Source organism: Lynx rufus, unplaced genomic scaffold, assembly GCF_022079265.1.
Source record: "Lynx rufus isolate CCGP_SWC_20201006 ecotype Redwood Valley unplaced genomic scaffold, mLynRuf1.p SCAF_10, whole genome shotgun sequence".
Taxonomy (NCBI): domain Eukaryota; kingdom Metazoa; phylum Chordata; class Mammalia; order Carnivora; family Felidae; genus Lynx; species Lynx rufus.
The window spans coordinates 28,473,690-28,494,207 of NW_025814824.1; the positions used below are offsets into that span (position 1 = coordinate 28,473,690).

Consider the following 20,518-nt stretch of genomic DNA (forward strand, 5'->3'; position numbering starts at 1 on the left):
GATACAAATGCACTGGAGACAGTATGGCCTCTTTTTATACCAAATGTGCCCCACATCTAAAATTAGGCCAAGAAATATCGAATCACTCCTCTGGAAGCTGGTGGGACAGGAAAATGTGGAGGTCCAGCTGAGGGCACCAGCATGGCTCACCTGTCTTCTCCTTTCAGCCTGATGCCAGGTGCGCAAGCATCAAAGTCCAAGTGGAGAGCCTGGCTCTGGGGAGTTCGGTGTTTTATCTCATTATGACCTCAGTGCTCACCTGAACCTGTAAATGGATTTGAAATCCCCCCAAAAAGGTGACAGAATTGTAAAACATGTTTCCATTCCATCCCAGGGAAAGTGGTAGGTGTGAGACAAGGATCTTGAGGAGTTGAGGCTTAATTTACACAGCAGGGGTCAAGAGTGCCAGGCCTGACCTCAGAATGACATAAACAACTGGCCCTTGCTCTTGCCAATAGCTCTCTAGCCAGATCAGCAGGACTGGGGGCCCTCTCCATCTCTTCCTTTGCAAATGACCTGCACTCTGTTCCTCCTGGGGATATTGCGTAAAGTGTTGGAGAAGGAAGGGCAGGAGCTCAGGATAATGACAGTACAATGACTGGGTGCAGGAAATGATGTTTTGCCATTCATTCATTCTATGAATCCTTATTGAGTCCCTTTTATGTCTAGCCCTGCACTAAGGAATCAAAGAAGAACAAACACTGATACACTCCCTGCACTGGGGGAGCTTGCATCCAGTGGAGCAGCAGGCAAACATTCCCTTTAGATAATATATAGCTCTACACTTTCTTTCCACAGCATTGACCTAAAATTTTGGCAGTTTCTCACTTTGTGGGTCCCCAGGTTTCAATGTAGCCATCCCATCCCCCTGATAGGGTGATAGGGGGAGCCTGAGAAAGGCTCCAGATTTTATCATAAAAAAGAGAAGTCCTGAACCACGTGAAATAGAAGACATTCCAACCAAGGCTATGTAATGCCCTCCCTCGTGGATCAAATGTGCCACAGGACCCAGTGTCTGCCACCTGGTTCCGCTCTAGCCCATTCATTTGTTACCTGCTGTGTGGTCTTAATTTTCAAGTGAAGGGACTCCTTGACCCCCTCACCCACCCAGTGAGTCCCTGTGGTGACCTCACTATTCACCTTTTGCAGGTCCCTCTGTGTTCACAGAGAAAACAGAGGCTGATATTCTGATCCTAGAGGACAGGCAGTGGCATTTGGTGCACGCTTTGAGGTCCTTTTTAAGATTTTATTTTTAAGGAATCTCTACACCCAACATGGGGCTCACACTCAACCCCAAGATCAAGAGTCGCATGCTCCACCAACTGAACCAGCCACGTGCCCCTCAGTCATTGAAGGTTTAGTCAAACGCCATCACCACCTTAGAGTTCTTTCTCAGGGGGAATAAATGTTCTTTTGAACATAATGGGTACAGAATCCATCTCCCACCCACAACTGAAGGAATTAGCAAAATGTCTAGGATCATAAATGGTATCAATTCTACAAACTCTTCCGTTTCAGATCCAGTACTGTAGCATGGACATCCTTCCTGGTCCATGCTCTCTCTCCATCAGCTCAATACAGAGAGCATTCCTTTAACATTCTCCTTTTCACCTCCTGATGAGCATTTAGATCATCTTTGTTCTTCCTTTGCAACACTATAATGAATATCTTGCACATGTATCTTTGTAGATGTGCACAAACATCATTTAAAAACAATTTTAAAACGGAACTACTTGCTGAAAGTATTTATTCCAATGTGCACTCCCAACTGTAGTAATTGAGAATGTCCATTTCCTCACAACTTGTAAACCAGTTCATTTGCATATCTTCGGAAAGTGTTCTAATTTCAACTTTACTATCATAAAATCCAAGTATTATTACGTCCACCATAGTGTTCACAATTATCATGTTCATTACCGTAAATGTTGCTGTTAACATCATTTATGGTATATTGAGAACTCATGCGCCAGGCACTCCACATACAGGGTTTATTTAATTTAATTCACTCCTTGCAACAACCATATGAGGTAAGAATTACTCATCCATCGTACAATTGAAAATCGAAGTGTGACTAACTTGTGTGCCCTCAGGCATGTAAGTTGAGCTCTCTGTGCTTCTACTCTTCCAATAGAAAAATGGAAATAATACTATATAATAATACTATCTTCCTCTTCTACTATACATCAAACATTAAGGACTATGTATCTGCCAGATATTTTATGGTGCCTGTGACTTGTTTGGGTGACAATGTGAGACATGACATGCTCACAGTTTACATGTGAAGGGAAGGATGGCAGAAGAGAAAGGCTAATAAGACACAAGGTCTGGGGAATCCAGATGTGGCTTGACCACCAGCAGGACATGTGATCTTAAGTCACGTCTTCTCTCTCTGGACCTCCATACCCACATTCATAAACTACAGAATATAACAGGAAGGACTTGGACTAGAAGTCAAATCTTTTCAAAGGGTTAAAATGTCTAAAATAATGAGTTTGCTTAAATTAAAAATCTTTTCTTTTTCAATGTCAGCTTTACTGAAATATTATGTACAAAGAGTAAAATTCACCAAATTTTAATGTAGCATTTGAAGAGTTTTAACAAATGTGTCCAGTGATATATGCACCACATCCATCCCTCCACAGAGTTCCCTCCTATCCCTTGTCACCCAGCCACAAACCGCAAGCCTGGCCCCTGGCAATCACAGATTTGCCTTCTGTCACTATGGTTTTGCCATTATTAGAATTGTATATAAATGGACTCATATGGTCTGTTTTCTTTTGTACCTGGCTTCTTCCACTTAATGCAACACTTTTGAGGTTCGCATCTTTGATTATTAGTGCATTCTGTTATAATTTCATATTGGTCATTGGCATTTCTTTAAAGTTAGTGAATAATTTAGAGGTTGACTTTATTTTTTCTAAAGCTGCTTGAGTGTCTTTTTCCACCAAAGGGCCCATTTGGAGCCACCGATGACCACTGATGCTGCCATTCTTTCTCTGCCTCCCCACAGGTGCTCATCTTTTCTACCTGCCAGCTTGCCGAGGACATGCACAGGCTGTCCCTTTTCTCAGGGTGCCCAGTGGGAAGGTGGGGCCTTGGGAGGGAAAGGAGAGGACAGAGCACCTCTTCTACCCTTGCTCCTTGGCATCCATCTGGGGGTGGGTGGTTCCCAGCTACAGAGGGACAGCCCCAGCCATGTTCATGGTCCCTGAGCCTGTGCGCTCAGCCCTGGGACAAGAGACTCTGAATGATCAAAGCCTGTGTTTGATCAGACGTGCAGCCAAACCTCCTTTTAGTCCTGTGCACTAGGATGTACCTAGTGGTGGGGGAGGGACTGTCACCTTTATCCCCTTCTGCCTCATTACCCGCCACAAACATTCAGGAAACCTCCATACGACAGGATGTTCTCCGCAGTGGCCACTTCCAAATCCTTTATGAAAGGGGAACCCTGTGCAGGTCTGTGGGACTTGGGGAACAAAGGGTGATGGGAAATCTAGACAAGGTCACTGCAGGCCCAGAGGCCACCTGGATGCAACCCTCATTTCTCTTTCCCAGACTACCCCATCTTTTTGGGGTGTTAGGCAGAGCCCACATCTCCCACTGCCCCACTCTGGGCAACCATAAGAAGGGAAAGCTTTGATCAACTGCACTGGGATGGATGTGTGCCTGGCTTCCAAGGATGATCTTGTAGCCCACAGGGGTCAGGTTCTATTGGGTGACATAATGTGGCATCACTTCAGGTACACCACCCGGTAAGTGGGCTGTCCTGTACCAGCGTCACAGCAGCTTTATTCTTAATAGCTCCCAATTAGAAACACACGGAGAGGTGTCCATCCACAGAAGAATGAAGGAACACACTATAGTACATTCATATTCAAACATTAAAAAGAACAAACTATCAGGGAGCCTTGGTGGTTGAGTTGGCTAAGCATCCCATTCTTGATTTTGGCTCAGGTCATGATCTCACAGTTTGTGGGTTCAAGCCTGGCATTAGGCTTCATGCTGACAGCGCAGAGCCCGCTTGAGATCCAATCTCTCCCTCTCTCTCTGTGCCCCTCCCCTCTCACACACTCACTCTGGCTCTCTTTCAAAACAAAAAATAAATAAATAAATACGTGTTAAAATATAAAATAAAAATAAAAAGAACAAACTATCTCTATATGCAAAAACACAGAAGAATCTTAAAAATACTATATCAAGAAAAAGAAAGCACATACGAGAAAAAACATACTATAGAAGTCTCTTAAATGGAATTTAAACAGGCAAAATTAATCTATGGTGATAGATATCAGAGCAGCAGTTACTTACAGGGGAAGTATTGGCTGGAAATGAGCACAACAGAACTTTCTAGAATGATGGGGATTTTTATACCTTGATGTGGAAGATACAGGTCCATGGGTGTTATACATTTATCAAAACTTAACAACCTATACATTTAAGCTCTGTTGATTTTACTCTATGCAAATGATAGTTACATCAATAAAAACTTTGTTAGCACAAAATTGTGAAGATCAAGTCCAAAAATGAAAGTTACATTGTAAAAATTGGAAATCTGTATCAGGATATTGAGCAGACACCTGCCTTTTCTATGAAAAAAAAAATCTTTAGAAAGTAGCCAAGAATCTATTGTCCCTAGAGCTGTGCTCCAAATAGACTACTATCTGTGTTTGATGATGTGGTAGAAATAAGAGGCAACAGTAAGCTTCCCTCTGAAAAGCACCTGGGAAAGGAAAGCCTGACCTCCAGCTTCTCTGGTCACCAGTGCCTGCAGCCTGGGTTCACCTGAAACCACAGGGCAGCCATTAGCAGACAGAGCGGTCCAAACTCAGGATGAGCTCCTGTGAAGCTCAGGATCTTCCTTACTTTCTTCTGCAAATTATTATAAAATACTCAGCTGACACAGGATTTAAATAACATTTTTTCATATTTAAAGCTGTAGGAGAACAATTCGTTACTGATTTCACATTTTATTCGTAAGCCAATAAAAAATTCCCCTAGATCCTTAGTCTGTGTTTCTGAAGTGGAGTGTTAGACCATCTCCCAAGGAAGCTAAGATGTGTGCACCTGCTGGGAAGGAGCAAAAGCAGGGGAGACCCAGGAACAGACATTCCTTCAGGGGAAAAGCTGTTTTTTCTTCTGTATTTGACTTTTCTGTTTGGAAAGCCCGTTTCTCTCCTCTGCTGTGAGGGACCTCATCTCTACTGAACTATATGACCGAAGTCTTCCCATACAAAATAAAAACTGCACAATAGTGCTGGCTTTCAAGGATTTATAATGTTTATGCATCTTGGGGAAATTTTTCTTTAAAATGTTTACCATTTATTTAGATTACTTATATGGTCCAGGACACCAAATTATTGGAGATAGTGAATCCTTTAAGTAAAATCTTGTTTCTCAGAATATTTTAGAATTTTTAAAAAATGTTAAGTGTTCAGAAATCTGGTATTTGAAGCTGTTTCCTTCATTTATACAACTAGTACATAGTTAAATTCACATTTGTTGGTGTGAGTTGTAAGTAGGTTAGAGATTTTTTTAATTTTTAAAGTTTATTTATTCATTTACTTTGAGAGAGAAAGAGACCATGAGTGGGGTAGAGGCAGAGAGAGAGGGAGAGAGAATTCCAAGTAGTTTCCAAGCTAACAAAGTGCAGAGCCTGATGTGAGATTCAAATTCACGAGATCATGACCTGAGCTGAAATCAAGAGTCAGATGCTTAACAGAATGAGCCACCCAGGTACCCCTATCCCAGTGCATTCTGAAGGCAGCACTGTGATTACAATTCTATGCTATGGTGTCTGTAATCCTTCTACCCTCCATTCCCTGTATCTCCCACACCACCTTTATAGATTTGCCAGACAAATGAGGCTTAGCAAATGCTGTCATCTGGCCACTCGATGGGGGTCTTATAATCCTTGATCACTTTCTTTGTAATTTATTCCCTATTCTAAAGCAATGTCTAGTGAGATGGAAATGCCAGCCACACGGCTTTTCTCTTTATGGCTCATTCACTGAGAAAGTACAGCAAAATTGCTGGATTCCATCATTTGGAATGAAGGGTACATGATCAGGACAATCAATTCCTGCTGAGCAGCAGAGAAGAGATCAAGTACCCTGAAGGGAACACCTTAGCAAAATTTAAATTAAATCTCAATTTGACCACCTAAGAAAGTTGAAGGTAGCTGTGACTCAAAGACTTCACCTCAAATTAATCTATTCTCAGTTTTGTCCCAATGCTTCCATCAAGCAGAGACCATTTCTGTGGTACACTGTTCACTGGTGTTTATGTGCCTGCTTCATGATGGCTGACATACTTGTGTAGGTGTCTTACAACACAATCAGCAGGGTTGCTGGATAATTCTGCTCCAAGTGCTCAGTTGTTAATTTTGAGTTGTGGTCAATTATATAAATGCCTTTCAATATTTAATTCCAGAAAACTCAAACACTAACAAAACCTGCAGACTTTAAGTAAATTTGGGTGGACACTTAGTCCAAATCTGAAAGGAATGTAATTTCCATGATAGACACTTCCTTCGGGCCACTCGGCACAAATGTGTTTCCCCAGGTGACGGAACTTCAGGTTTTGTCTGCCTCTCAATGACTGCCTTCATCTCAGACTTTCAGCTTCTAGAACTTTGAGAAAGAAAGTCTGTTCTTTATAAGCCCCCTAGCCAATGGTACTCTGCCAACAGCCCACTTGCACAAACTAAGACAGACTTTATGCATGGCTAAGAGATGAGTCCTGATTTCCACATATGGGTGCAAGCCTCCATAGGGCTGGTTGGACAGACAACACTACTCTTCTGGGCTTCCCTTTTGAGGCCCAAGAACAGGATTGTTTGGCGTGAGAGGTGAAGATGGCTGCTCTTCTCCACCGGACAGGATAGAAGCTGAAAAAACTTGAAGGGATTCTGGACATCAAAGCTTAACTTGGAGCAGCAGAGGGATTAGTGGAAATAAAAAAAAAAAAAAAGCCTGTACAATGTTTATCAGGCTTTTTTTCTATGTAATCCATTGCCTAAGGAAGGAATAAATTAAACTGTGTGATTTCTTTTTTCATGTATATCAGATTAAAACTTATATGCCACTTTCTTTCACTCAATCATATAGCATGTTCATCCTTTATGTCAGTACATGTAGATCTATGTGGTTCTTTTATATGGTTATGTGGAATTCTACCACGGGGACATATCTGGTGGGGGATGTTGACCTGTCCTCAGATTGATATTTTTCCAATATAAGTGTTGTACAAATATTCTTGTACATGTGTGTGGATACTTCTTTAGATTCTTGGGGAACATACTAAATCAATTAGTATTCCCATTAAAATTTTGCAGATATCTTCTAATTGCCCTCTAAAAATCCTAAGCCAATTTATACCTTCACACAGTGTGTGAGAGTTCTCCCCCACACACCCATCCTAGCTCACACTGGATGTGTTAGTTGGGAATCTACAGATTCAAATTGTTCTGAGGACTTCTCTATGGTAGAACTCAATTCATTATGAGTGTTTTTGCTTTGTCTTTAATATTTAAAAAAAAACAACAACAGATCAGTACTGTCTATAATGATCTGTAGTGGGTAATCAATTCTTAAAATAGAATCATGTGGCATGTCACTTTTTGCCACAAGTGGCCATGTACAAACCAGTCTAAGTGAATAGAAAACATATAGTCTTCCTCTTTTCTTCCTTATCTCTATTTTAGATGTATACAGGTTCAATGAAGAACAACTCTCTAGCAGTCTCAGGAAAATATGAACTGGTGTCATTCTTCCTTCACATCCCAATCACATGATTTTTTTCTGAGCACAAATGTATTATTGCTTATTTATTATTAACTGTGAGCACAAATGTATTATTGCTTATTTATTATTAACCCCCCAGTGAGGTATCCAGAAATCAGACTGTTAGCAATATCTCCACATCTGCAGACAGCAATGATAGTCACATGAAGACTGTCATTGCCATGGGCCTGTCACAAGGCTCTGTCCCCTTAACCAATACTGAGAGGAGCCTGCAGTGAAGGAGGGGGCCTGTAGGCAGTCAGCTGGGTCATCAAGATGGCAGGGGCTAGAATGGCAGCAGCACAGAGTGAGATGGTCCCCAAAGCCAGTTTCTCCTGCAGGTTTGTAATATCATAAGCGTCTGTCTATCACAAATGAGCATAAGGTTTGTAAGGTCATGTGGCCCTGACCTCAAATCTGTGCCCTGGGGCAGGAAAGCTTCCTGGAATATGAGGCATAATTCTGCCTAACATGGCTCAACTAAGCTGATGCAACGAAAATGCACTAATTCCTTTCCCCAAAGAGGAGATAAGGTTCTGGAATGATATGTATCTATCTCCTTGATAAGTAAATAGTAAAATGAAAATCAACAAAAAATACCATGATATATGATATGTTCAAAGTGCTGAAAGGAAAAAATCTATAGTCAAGAATATTCTATCCAGCAAGGCTATCATTCAGAATAGAAGAAAGATAAAAAGTTTCCCAGACAAATGAAAGTTAAAGGAATCCATAACCACTAAACTAGACTTACATGAAATGTTAAAGGTGACTCTTTGAGTGAAAAGGAAAGACCATAAGTAAAAGTAAGAGTAGTGGAAAGCACAAAAGCAGTAAAAAATTAGTATATCTGTAAAAATCAGTTAAGAAATTCACAAAATAAAAGGGTGTAAAGTATGACACCATATACCTAAAATGTGTGTGGAGGGAGAGGAGTCAAGAATGGGTTCAAATTTGAGCAACCATCAACTTAATATGAACTTCTATATGCAGAATAAAGGTAACTACAAATTAATAACCAGTAATAGATAAGCAAAAATAAAGAGAAAGGAATCTGAGTATATCACTAAAGAAAGCCAAATACTCATGAGAGCAGAGAGCAAGGGAAGAAAAGAACAGAGAAAAACAGCAACAACAAAACATAAAATAAGTAACAAAATACTAATAAGTACATATCTATCAATAATTACTTTGAATTTAAATGGACTAAACACTCCAATCAAAAGACATAGTGGATAAAAGAACAAGATCCTTCTACATACTGCCTGCAAGAGACTCATTTCAGACATGAAGTCACCTGTGGATTGAAAGTGAAAGGATAGAGAAACAATTATCATGCAGATGGATATAAAAAGAAAGCCAGACAAAATAGACTTTAAAACAAAGGCTGTAACAAGAGACAAAGAAGGATACTATATAATCATAAACAGAATAATCCAATAAGAATATATTAACAATTATAAATGTGTATGAACCCCACAGGGAAGCACCCAAATACCTAAAGCAGTTAATAACAAACATAAAGGAACTAATTGATAGTAATCTAATAATAGTAGGGGACTTTAACACCCCACTTACATCAATGGACAGATCGTCCAAAGAGAAAAATCAACAAGGAAACAGTGGCATTAAGTAACACCTTGGACCAGATGAATTTAACAGATATATTCAGAACATTCCATCCTAAAACAGCAGAATACACATTCTTCTCAAGTACACATAGAATATTCTCCAGAATAGATCACAAAATATGTCTCAACAAATTCAAAAACGTCAAAGTCATACCATGCATCTTCTCTGAAAACAATGCTATGAAACTAGAAATCGATCACAAAAAAAAAAAAAAAAAACCAAAAACAACCCTGGAAAGACCACAAATACATGGAGTTTACATAACATGCTACTAAACAATGAACAGGTTCACCAAGAAATAAAGGAGGAAATTTAAAAATACATAGAGAAAATGAAAATGAAAATACAACATTCCAAAATCTCTGGGATGCAGCAAAAGCTGCTCTAAGATGGAAGTTTACAGCAGTACAGGCCTACATCAAGAAGGAAGAAAAATTCCAAGTAAATAATCTAAACTTACACCTAAAGGATCTACAAAAAGAAGAACAAACAAAACCCCAAACCAGTAGAAAGAAGTAAAAAATAAAGATTAGAGCAGAAACAAACAAAATAGAAACTAAAAACAAGGAAACAATAGAATAGATAAATGAAACCAGGAACTGGTTCATTTAAGAACATCAACAAAATTGATAAACCTTTAGCCAAACTCGTCACAGAGAGAAAGAGAGAGAGCTCAAATAAACAAAATCAGAAATGAAAGAGGAGAAATAACCACTGATCCCACAGAAATAGAAAAGATTGTAAGAGAATATTACAAAAAATTATATGCCAACAAACTAAACAACCTAGAAGAAATGGATAAATTCCTAGGAACACATAACCTCCCAAAGATGAATCAGAAAGAAATAGAAAATTTGAACAGCCCAATTACCAATAATGAAATTGGATCAATAATCAAAAACTCCCAACAAAAAAAAGTCCAGGACCAGACAGTGAATTCTACTGAACATTGAAAGAAGAGTTAAAACCTATTCTTCTCAAATTATCCCAAAAATAGAAAAGAAAAGAAAACTTCCAAATTCATTCTATGAGGCCAGTATTACCCTGATACCAAAACAAAAGACACCACACACATAAAAAAAAGAACTACAGATCAATATCTATTATAAACATATGCAAAAATCCTCAACAAAATACTAGCAAACCAAATCCAACAATGCATAAAAACTCATTCACCATGGTCAAGTGGGATTTAATCCTGGGATGCAAAGATGGTTCAATATTCACAAATCAATGAATGTGATACATCACATCAAGAAGAGAAAGGGTAAAAGCCATATGATCATTTCAGTAGATGCAGGAAAATCTTTGACAAAGTAAATCTATTCATGATTTAAAAAAAAGAAACCTCAATAAAGTAGGTTTAGAGGGAATATATCTCAACATAATAAAGGTCATGTACAAAAACCCACAGCTAATAGCATTCTTAATGGTGAAAAACTGAGAGCTTTTCCCTTAAGGTCAGGAACAAGACAAGGATGTTCACTCTCACTACTTTTATTCAACATAGTACTGGAAGTCCTAGTCACACCAACCGGACAAGAAAAAGAAATAAATCAGTAAGGAAAAAGTAAAACTTTAACTATTTGCAGATGACATAATAAAATCCTAAAGACTCCACCAAAAATTACTAGAGAAATGATAGATGAATTCAGTAAATTCACAGGATACAAAATCAATGTACAGAAATCTGTCATATTTCTATACACTAACAATGAAGCAGCAGAAAAAGAAATTATGGAAACAAATTCATTTACAATTGCACCAAAAACAATAAAATACCTAGGAATAAACTTAAGCAGGAGATGAAAGACCTCTACTTTGAAAACTATAAAACATTGATGAAAGAAATTGAAGATGACATAAACAAATGGAAGATATTCCATGGATCAGAAGAACAAATATTGTTTGAATGTCCATATTGCACAAAGCAATCTACATATTTAATGCAATCCCATCAAAATACCAACAGTATTTTTCACGGAGCTAGAACAAACAATCCTAACATTTGTATGGAACCACAAAAGACCTTGAATAGCCAAACAAATCTTGAAAAGGAAAATTAAAGCTGGAAGTATCACAACTCCAGATTTCAAGTTATACTACAAAGCTGTAGTTATCAAAACAGTATGGTAATCAAAACAGTATGGTACTGGCACAAAAATAGACACATAGATCAATAGAACAAGAAAGAAAGTCCAGAAACAAACCCACGATTATATGGTCAGTTAATCTTTGACAAAGGCAAGAACTTGCAATGAGAAAAACAATCTCTTACAAATGGTGTTGGGAAAACTGGACAGCAATATGCAAAAGAATGAAACTGGAACACTTACTTACACCATATACAAAAATAAACTCAAAATGGATTAAGGTCCTGAATGGATACCAGACCTGGAACCATAAAAATCTTAGAAGAGAGCACAGGCAGTAATTTCACTGACATTTTTACATATGACACCTGAGGCAAGGGAAACAAAAGCAAGAATAAACTATTGGGACTACATCAAAATAAAATCTTCTGCACAGCAAAGCAAACAATCAACAAAACTAATAGGCAATCTATGGAATTGGAGAAGATATTTGCAAATGACATATCCAGTAAAGGCTTAGTATCCAAAATATATAAAAAACCTACAGAACTCAACACCCAAATAACAAATAATCTGATTTAAAAAATGGGCAGAAGACATGAACAGACATTTCTCCAAAGAAGACATTCAACTGGTCAACAGACATGGAAAAATGCTCAACATCTCTCATCATCAGGGAAATGCAAATCAAAGCTACAAGGAGATATCACCTCACAACTTACCAGAATGACTGAAATCAAAAACACAAGAAACCACCAGCGTTAATGAGGATGTGGAGGAAAAAAAACACTCATGCACTGTTGTGTACTGCATCTTCTTTATCCGTTCACCTATCAGTGGACACTGGGCTGCTTCTATTTTATATATATATTTATAATATGTATATAAATATATACATACATAATATGTATAAATACAAACTTATATATATGGATGTGTGTGTATATATATATATATATATACATATATGACTCAAGATATGTATATATTAAGTCATAATATATTGAGCCATTAAAAAAGAATGAAATCTTGTCATTTACAACAACATGGATAGAGCTATAGAGTATAATGCTAAGCAAAATAAGACAGTCAGAGAAAGACAAATACTACATGATTTCACTCATATGTGGAATTTAAGAAACCAAACAAATGAACAAAGGGGGAAAAAAGAGGCAATCCCCCCAAAAAGATTCTTAACTATAAAGAACAAAGAGATGTTGCCAGAGGGGAGGTGGGTGGGGGGGTTGGGTCAAATAGGTAAATGGGATTAAGAGTACACTCATCTTGATGAGCACTGAGTAATATACAGAATTGTTGAATCTCTATATTGTACTCCTGAAACTAATATAATACTGTATGCTAATGATACTAGAATTAAAATAAAAATTAAAGGGGTGTCTGGGTGAGTCGAGTGACCGACTCTCGATTTCAGTTCAGGTCATGATCCCAGGGTTGTGGGATTCTCTCTCTCTCTCTTCTTCTGCCCCACTCCCACACTTGCTCCCTTGCTCTCTCTCTAAAAAATTAAATTAAATTAAATTTTAATATTCTATGTTCACGCACATATACACAAACAGAAATGTATTCATAACAAAATAGAAAGGAAATCCTCATGACGATTACAGTCTCCATCACTGGCACTGGTCACGTGGTCCTACATAGCTGGTATTTATAACTACTTTCTTCCATTAGGCATTCTGTATTTCCTTAACCTTCAGTTTGCACCTGAGCTAGTTGTGGTTCTTTACACGATATGGTGACCCTAACCATCATCTCTTATGGGTCCAGGCCATTATTAGTCCTGCCTAGATTGGACTGTTGTAATTTTCCATTGACCTTAATCATAGGCCACCCAGAGAGATCTCTTGTATTCCAGACATACCCTTCCTTACCCCCACTGCGGAGTAGCAAGTAAGGAACATTCACACGAATGAGCTCCTTCTTTACCTGTTGACTCAGAGGCATGAGGAACCCAAAGTGGCTGGGAGGTAGTATTAACTTCCACACCAATAGCTTCACTGTTGTGTGGCTTCACTATTTTCTTCTTAAACTAAGATATCTAGGCCAGAAGAGCATAAGGTTATAAGAACAATAAACAAAAATTTACTAGTAGGTCACTAGAGGTAATAGTGAGTGGTGCCATTTCCATTTCCACCCCTTAATTCTCAGACCTTTTTATCTTGTTTGTTGGGGGAAAAGCACCATATTGGATGCTGATTCACACCACATACAAATTCCTAGAGAACCTTACCTTAGCTTTAAATGTATTGCCACCATGTTGGCACTGTAATTGAGCCTTCAAAAGGTCATTCCACCATTCTATCAAGCCAGCTGTTCTGGATGGCAGGGAACATAATACCAATGAGTTCCATGAGCATGGGACCATACTGCACTTCATTGGCTGCAAAGTGTGGTCCTTGAACACAGAAATGCTGTGTGTAATACCATGACTGTGGATAAGGCATTCTACAAATCCATGGATGGTAGTTTTGGCAGAAGCATTTTGTGCAAGGAAGGCAAATCTGCTGTATTCAGACTGTTCCAGGAAGAACAGAAGACTGCCCATTCCATGACAGATGTGGTCCAATGCAATCAACCTGCCACCATGTAGCTGGCTGATCACCCTGGAGAATGGTGTCATATCAGGGACTCAGTGTTGGTCTCTGCTGCCAGCAGATTGGGCACTCAGCAGTGGCCATGGCCAGGTTACTTTGTGAGTAGAAGTCCATGTTGCTGAGCCCATGCACAACCTCCATCCCTGCCACCATGGCCACTTTGTTCATGGGCCTGTTGGGCAATGAATGGGGTAGCTGGGGAAAGAAGCTGAATGCTATTCATAGAACAGGTCATCTTACCCACTCCTCCTATTAATATCCTCCTCTGTTGAGTTCACCCTTTGGTAAGCATTCACACGAGACACAGATATCTTCATATTTTCTACCCATTAAGAGAGGTTTACCCACATACCTTTTCCCTAAATTTCCTTGGGGCCATTTATCCAATCATGGTCCTTCCAAGTCTCTGGTCATCCTACTAAACCATCAGCCAAGCTCATGAGTCAGAATATAATCCCATGTCTGGGCATTTCTCCTTCCAAGCAAAGGGAAAAACTACATGCACCACTAGAAGTTCTGTCCACAGATAGGATCTCCCTTCCCCACTGTTCAAATATGCCCCAAAGGAGCTTCAGTGCTACAGTTGTCTATTTTTGGGTGGTGCTTGTCCATCATAGAGAACCAACTGTAAACTAAGCCCCAGTCTTCTCTTTCTCTATCAACAGACTATAGAAAGATCTCAGTGAGGCCATAAGTGCAGGTTGGAAAGAGAAGGCAGAGGTTGGGTACATGGGCATTTGGGCCCCTTCCTAAGGTAAATAACCTACTTGTGCCTTCAGGGCCTACTTAGGCCTGATTGTGCACATACCACTTCCATCTGATGAAGGAGTGTTGATGTGCATGTCCAACTTTATGGCTTGGTGCATCAGATAACATCCATGAATGATAGGCATCCCAGGTCCCACTGTAATCTAATGACCTGTGGTTAAACTTTCAGTCTCTACTAAGGCATGATAAGGTAGACCAAGACCTACTTATCAAAAGGAGAGTAGGGCTCTCCTCTAAAATCCTCAGGGTCTGTGCTGTGATTCACCTATAGGGGACTGGCAAAAGTTCCAAAGAGCACCCCTATCTGCCACTGATGCTTCAAGCACCATTGGATGCGACCCAAGTGGCCAAGTAGCCTGAATAGCAACTGAACCTTATTCTTACCTCACTCACAGAAGCAGTATTTTGGGTCACTCAGCAAATAGGCTGGAGTAACATATCCAAATGAGGAATATGTTGCCTCTAAAATCCAAAGGTAACCTTGTACCTCTGTTTTGGTTGTAAAAAAAAGCAACAACTTATCCTTCCCCTTAGGTGTGATATCTCACCCTGCCCCATACCACTGGACACCCAGAAATTTCACTGAAGTAGAGGTTCTTGATTTTTTGTCTGATTTATTTCCCATCCTCTAACACATAAAAGTCTCATGAATATGTCTGGAGAAGTTGCTACTTCTTGCTCAGAGGTCCAATAAACATAATGTCACAGGTGTAATGGATCACAGCAGTATCTTCTGGAAAGGAGGGGTAATCATGATCCAAGGAAACTAAACTATGACATAGGACTGGAAAGTGTATACATCCCTTAGGTAGGACACGCTTAGTGTATTGCTGACCTTTCTAGCTAAAAGCAAGCTGCTTCTGGTTGGTCTTATGACAGGAATTAGAAAAAGGGCATTTGGGGGGCGCCTGGGTGGCGCAGTCGGTTAAGCGTCCGACTTCAGCCAGGTCACGATCTCGCGGTCCGTGAGTTCGAGCCCCGCGTCGGGCTCTGGGCTGATGGCTCGGAGCCTGGAGCCTGTTTCCGATTCTGTGTCTCCCTCTCTCTCTGCCCCTCCCCCGTTCATGCTCTGTCTCTCTCTGTCCCAAAAATAAATAAACGTTGAAAAAAAAATTTTTTTTTAAAAAAAAAGAAAAAAGAAAAAGGGCATTTGGCCAGATCAAAGATGCTCACCAATACCAGGAGTAGTGTTAATCTGCTCAACTAATGCAAGTACATTTGGTTTTCATTGCAACTAAAGCCACCACCTAGTTAAGCTTATGATAACCCATGTTCTCCAAAATACATCTGTCTTCTCCACAGGCCAAATAGGAGAGGCATATAGGGACGTGGTGGGAATTACCACACCTGCACCCTTAAATTACTTGATGGTGGAACTAATTGCTGCAACCTCTCCAGGAATGTGATGTTGCTTTTGGTTGTTTTCTCAGGTAGAGGCAGTTCTGGTGGCTTCCACTTGACTCTCCCACCATAATCATCCTCACTTCCCGTCAGGGAACCAATGTGGGGATTCTGCCAGATATATGGCTATATATATCTATTTCAGTTATGCATTCTAGCACCAGGGAAATAACCACAGGATGGTTTCAAGACCTATCAGGCCCAATGGGAAATGGAACTGTGCAAAACCCCATTGATTGCCTGACTTCCATGGGCCTATACTCTATTGGACCATGGTGATATTTGAGGTCTGGAATTAGTGCCAATTCAGAGTGTCTAGTAGTCCCTAGAAGGTCTAATTATTTCCAATGTAGAGTTATCCTGGTAAAATGCCATAGGTACATTGAGGATAGCTGGTAGAAAGATAAACAGGATAATTTTTGGTAGTGTACCAGTGTCCTTCCTTAGGGGGACCTAGACTCCCCTTCATTCAAGGGTTCTGGGTCTATAAACTGACTCAAGTCTGGAAATGATTGAGAGGTATTATCTTCTGTTTTGTGATTCAGGGTAGCTTCTTGTTCACTTGACTTGGAATTTTTCTGCTTCATTAAAATTTAGCAGTCTTTTTATCTATTTTAGTTCTAGGAACACTGTGATCAACCAGCCAACACCACAGGTGTGCATGAGGCAGACAATTCTGATTGCTGCTCTGACTCTACTGTCCATCACAGTGATGGCACTGGCCCTGCCTTGGGCTGCTGAGTGTTGCCACTGGGCCTGTCACAAATTCATTTCTCACAAGGTGGTAAAAATACGTCTTCTGCATCTTCCCAGTGTGGGTGTGAATGTCTTAAGTGATAAATCCAATCTAACATTCCAACCTTCCTATACCTGTGAATCCCTGCCTCTACATTAAACCAGGGCAGGTCCGGCATTTCCAACTCACTCACTATGGACCTTTTGGTCCGTGTATCACAACCAACCAAACAAACTGCTAGATCCAAGCTGCAACATTAAATGCAGAACCTCTTCTTAGGGAGAAGAGATATGAATTCACATCAATGAATTCATTCTTATCCAAGTATATGTTCTTCTCCCCACTGCCTCACTCCCTTAAAATCCATTCTTACACATGTTCCCCAGAGTTGGTTACATAAGTTAGAAAACTCGAGTAGTTCCTTTGGAGTATAGTGTACCTCCTCATGGGTCACACTTCATACCTCACCTTTAGGGGCCTGTTGGGACTAGACTCTATTTACAGGTCTAGAAGCAAAGAGAGGAGATAAGGGTGGGTCCTTTCTTAGTCTTAGCCTGTCTTAAACTGTCTTTGGCTAGCCAGGCTACCATAACAAAATATCACAGACTGGGTGGCTGAATTAATAGAAATTTATTTCTCACAGTTCTGGAGGCTTGAAAGTTCAAGCTGAATGTGATAGAGGATTGGCTTTATGGTAAGAGCTCTCTTACTGTCTTGTACATGGCCAGCTTCTTGTGGTGTTCTCAAATGGCCTTTCCTTGCTATGTGAGCTAGGAAGACACAGACTGAGAGAGAAAGAGAGATCTGTTTCTGTTCATGTTCTTACAAAGTTACCAACCTATCATATTAGGACCTGACCCTATGGCCTCATTTGACATCAATTACATCTTAAAATGCTTTATATACAAACAAGGTCACATTGGGCATTAGACTTTAGCATATGAATTTGGGGCAGAATACAATTCATGACAAAGGCCATGAATTGTAGGGAAGAAATGATTCTTTTTACTGTTCTTGACTAAAAATTAGCATTCCCTTCAACTATATATGTCACCAACAAATCAGAGTAATATTTACAGTACCCATGACTTTGTCATCATAGGAAATCAGATATTTCATATCAATTATGGTTGGTCTAGATATCTTATAAAAGTATTTACTCTTGTCACTATTTTGAAGTTAGAACACTTAGAAGATCCCCCACTGGAGGTACACATATTATCATGTTACCCAATTTGATTGATATATTTTGATAAATATATTTCAATATCCAGTTACCTTGTTAGTACATGTATTTTATTTCAAACATTTGAGAGCATTATTGTGAAACAGGACCCATGGGTATCATCTGATTGCCAGAGGTGCCAGGGCTGAGAGGCCCCCATTATGGTTGTTGGATTTGGGGTCACACTCTGCTGGTCAACAACTATCAGGATCACCCAGGATTGTCTCAGAAGTGATGTGTGGAAAGGTGAGCTGACATTTAGCCATGAAGTCCCACTGAAGACAAAGAAGTTTAATGATCAAGGCCTCTAAAATCAAACTTGAGGGCATAATATTTGATAGCCAGTACAGCACAATCATGGTCAAGAACTCTGGAGCTAAGTGAAGGAGTCCTGAAGCCTTGCAAACAAAGATAAAAATTACCATCATGTTGATAGAATATTAGCAACCTACCTTCTCTCATAGAATTAATTCTGCACTAGCCAGCACATAGCACATAGTGTCCTTCCTTAGGGGGACCACACGGTAGTACCAGCCCCGGGATTGAAGGCTGGCAGTCATTAAAGATAATCAAAGAGAATGCAGAGGACAACAGCTAATGCTCTATGCTGCAATCCTGGGGACAGCAACCAAGGGACCACAGTCTTCCCTGGGGCCCCATGTCATTACCCCAGGCACAGTCTCTAACCCTCTGCCATTGTGTCCATTCAACATTTCTGGAAAGTGCCTCCTTTGTGACTTGCACTGATTCATGGGGAGATCCTCCCTTCTCCCCCCAGGAGCCACAACTCTCTTCTCCTAGCAGAAAACTCCTCCACCCCTGAGTTATTTCTTCTAGAGTAGGTCCTGAGGTGTGGTTGTCAGGGCTGAGGGGAGACTGTATCAGATGTTGAGAGAGGCCCTGTAGCGGCCTGCAGACCTATGTCATACATGACAGTGATACTTTCAGAAATGTCAGTGTTCTTTTCAGGTTTATGTTTCTTTTCTGGGGACATGACCCCTCTACAGTCAGGGACATCTTTGTCCCACAGAAGATCAGGATTTGAATAGCAGGAACAAAAAGAGGGAAGAGTCACTGTTCAGCATTTGACATCCTGAATACAATTCCTGAGTCCACAAGAGTCTTGAGCACCAAGCTTTGAAGAGAGAAAAAGGGTGTCCTAATCCCAGGGCCCAAAAGGAAAATGTCCTTTAAGGTCACTGTCATCAAGGTATGAAGTGTCCATTGTCTATGGACGAGAAGGGAGAAGTGTCTCCCCAATACTGGGAAAGGGCAGGGGGTTCTCAAAGGCCAAGGGCAGGAGTCTGCTTGCATTCAGGCTGTGCATGGCTTGGGCCTAGAACGGGTGGCTCTGGAAGATTCCCAGTCACTGCCTTTGGCCACAAAATGATCAGGTCACACATCCTGGGATGACAAAGGGCAGCAAATACAGTTGTCCCTAAGACCCCAGGACACTTGTACAGGCATGGGGAGGAGAAGCTCCTTAAAGAAACAAAGAGACTAGATTTTACTTGAGTACTTACAAGTCACATTTTATTTTAAGAAGAATAGTGAAATATGATAGTTCTCTTCTAGTTCTACTCAGCCATTAACAAGGATAAAGGTTTACAAACAATTAAAGAAAATGTCAGACTCTCTAATGGGTTAAGACATTTTTGTCATACCAGCCACGTGCGCTCAGCTTTGGGTTCCTGTGTCTGGACTACTTCCCCACCCTCTAGTCTCCTCCACCTGACTTCTATGCTTTCCTGTTGCAAAGGGAACTGTTCTCAGTTGATGCCCCCTGATTCACATAGTGGAGGCTCAATGAGTTCAGAGGAATCCCAGCAGCCTGGGCAATATCCAATCCAAGCTGTGCCAAATGGTGTTACTAGAAACGTCAGGCTTGGTGCCTATAATCACCTGTACAGGAGAAGATCCCGCCCCAGCCACACAGGGCTTGGGTTGAACACAGGTGAAATGTGGGCCCACAGCAGCCTTTCCAGGCACCATAGGGCAATCTACACACCACACATGCATTTCCAGGGGCCGGACAGGAAATATGCTGTTGCAGGGAAGATACACAGCCTGCTGCACCCCTGCTTGCTCAGAGCTTGTGATCCAGACAGGTGAGGCAGCAGAAGGTCCCAGCTGGCTGGTCACACTCACAGGACTGCACCAGGGAGCTGGACCCCAGGAGGTCAGCACTGCCCTCCTGAGACCACATGCCACCATCGTGCCCAACTTGTTGCTTGTTCTTTTTCCAGGAGAGAGGGAAACCACTTCCC

The 20,518-nt window shown here is 40.5% G+C and overlaps 1 pseudogene; it reads right to left on the bottom strand.

The window, feature by feature from the left end:
• LOC124524184 (tyrosine-protein phosphatase non-receptor type 2-like) overlaps window positions 1-20,518 on the bottom strand; it is a 31,325-nt pseudogene that overhangs the window by 6,548 nt on the left and 4,259 nt on the right.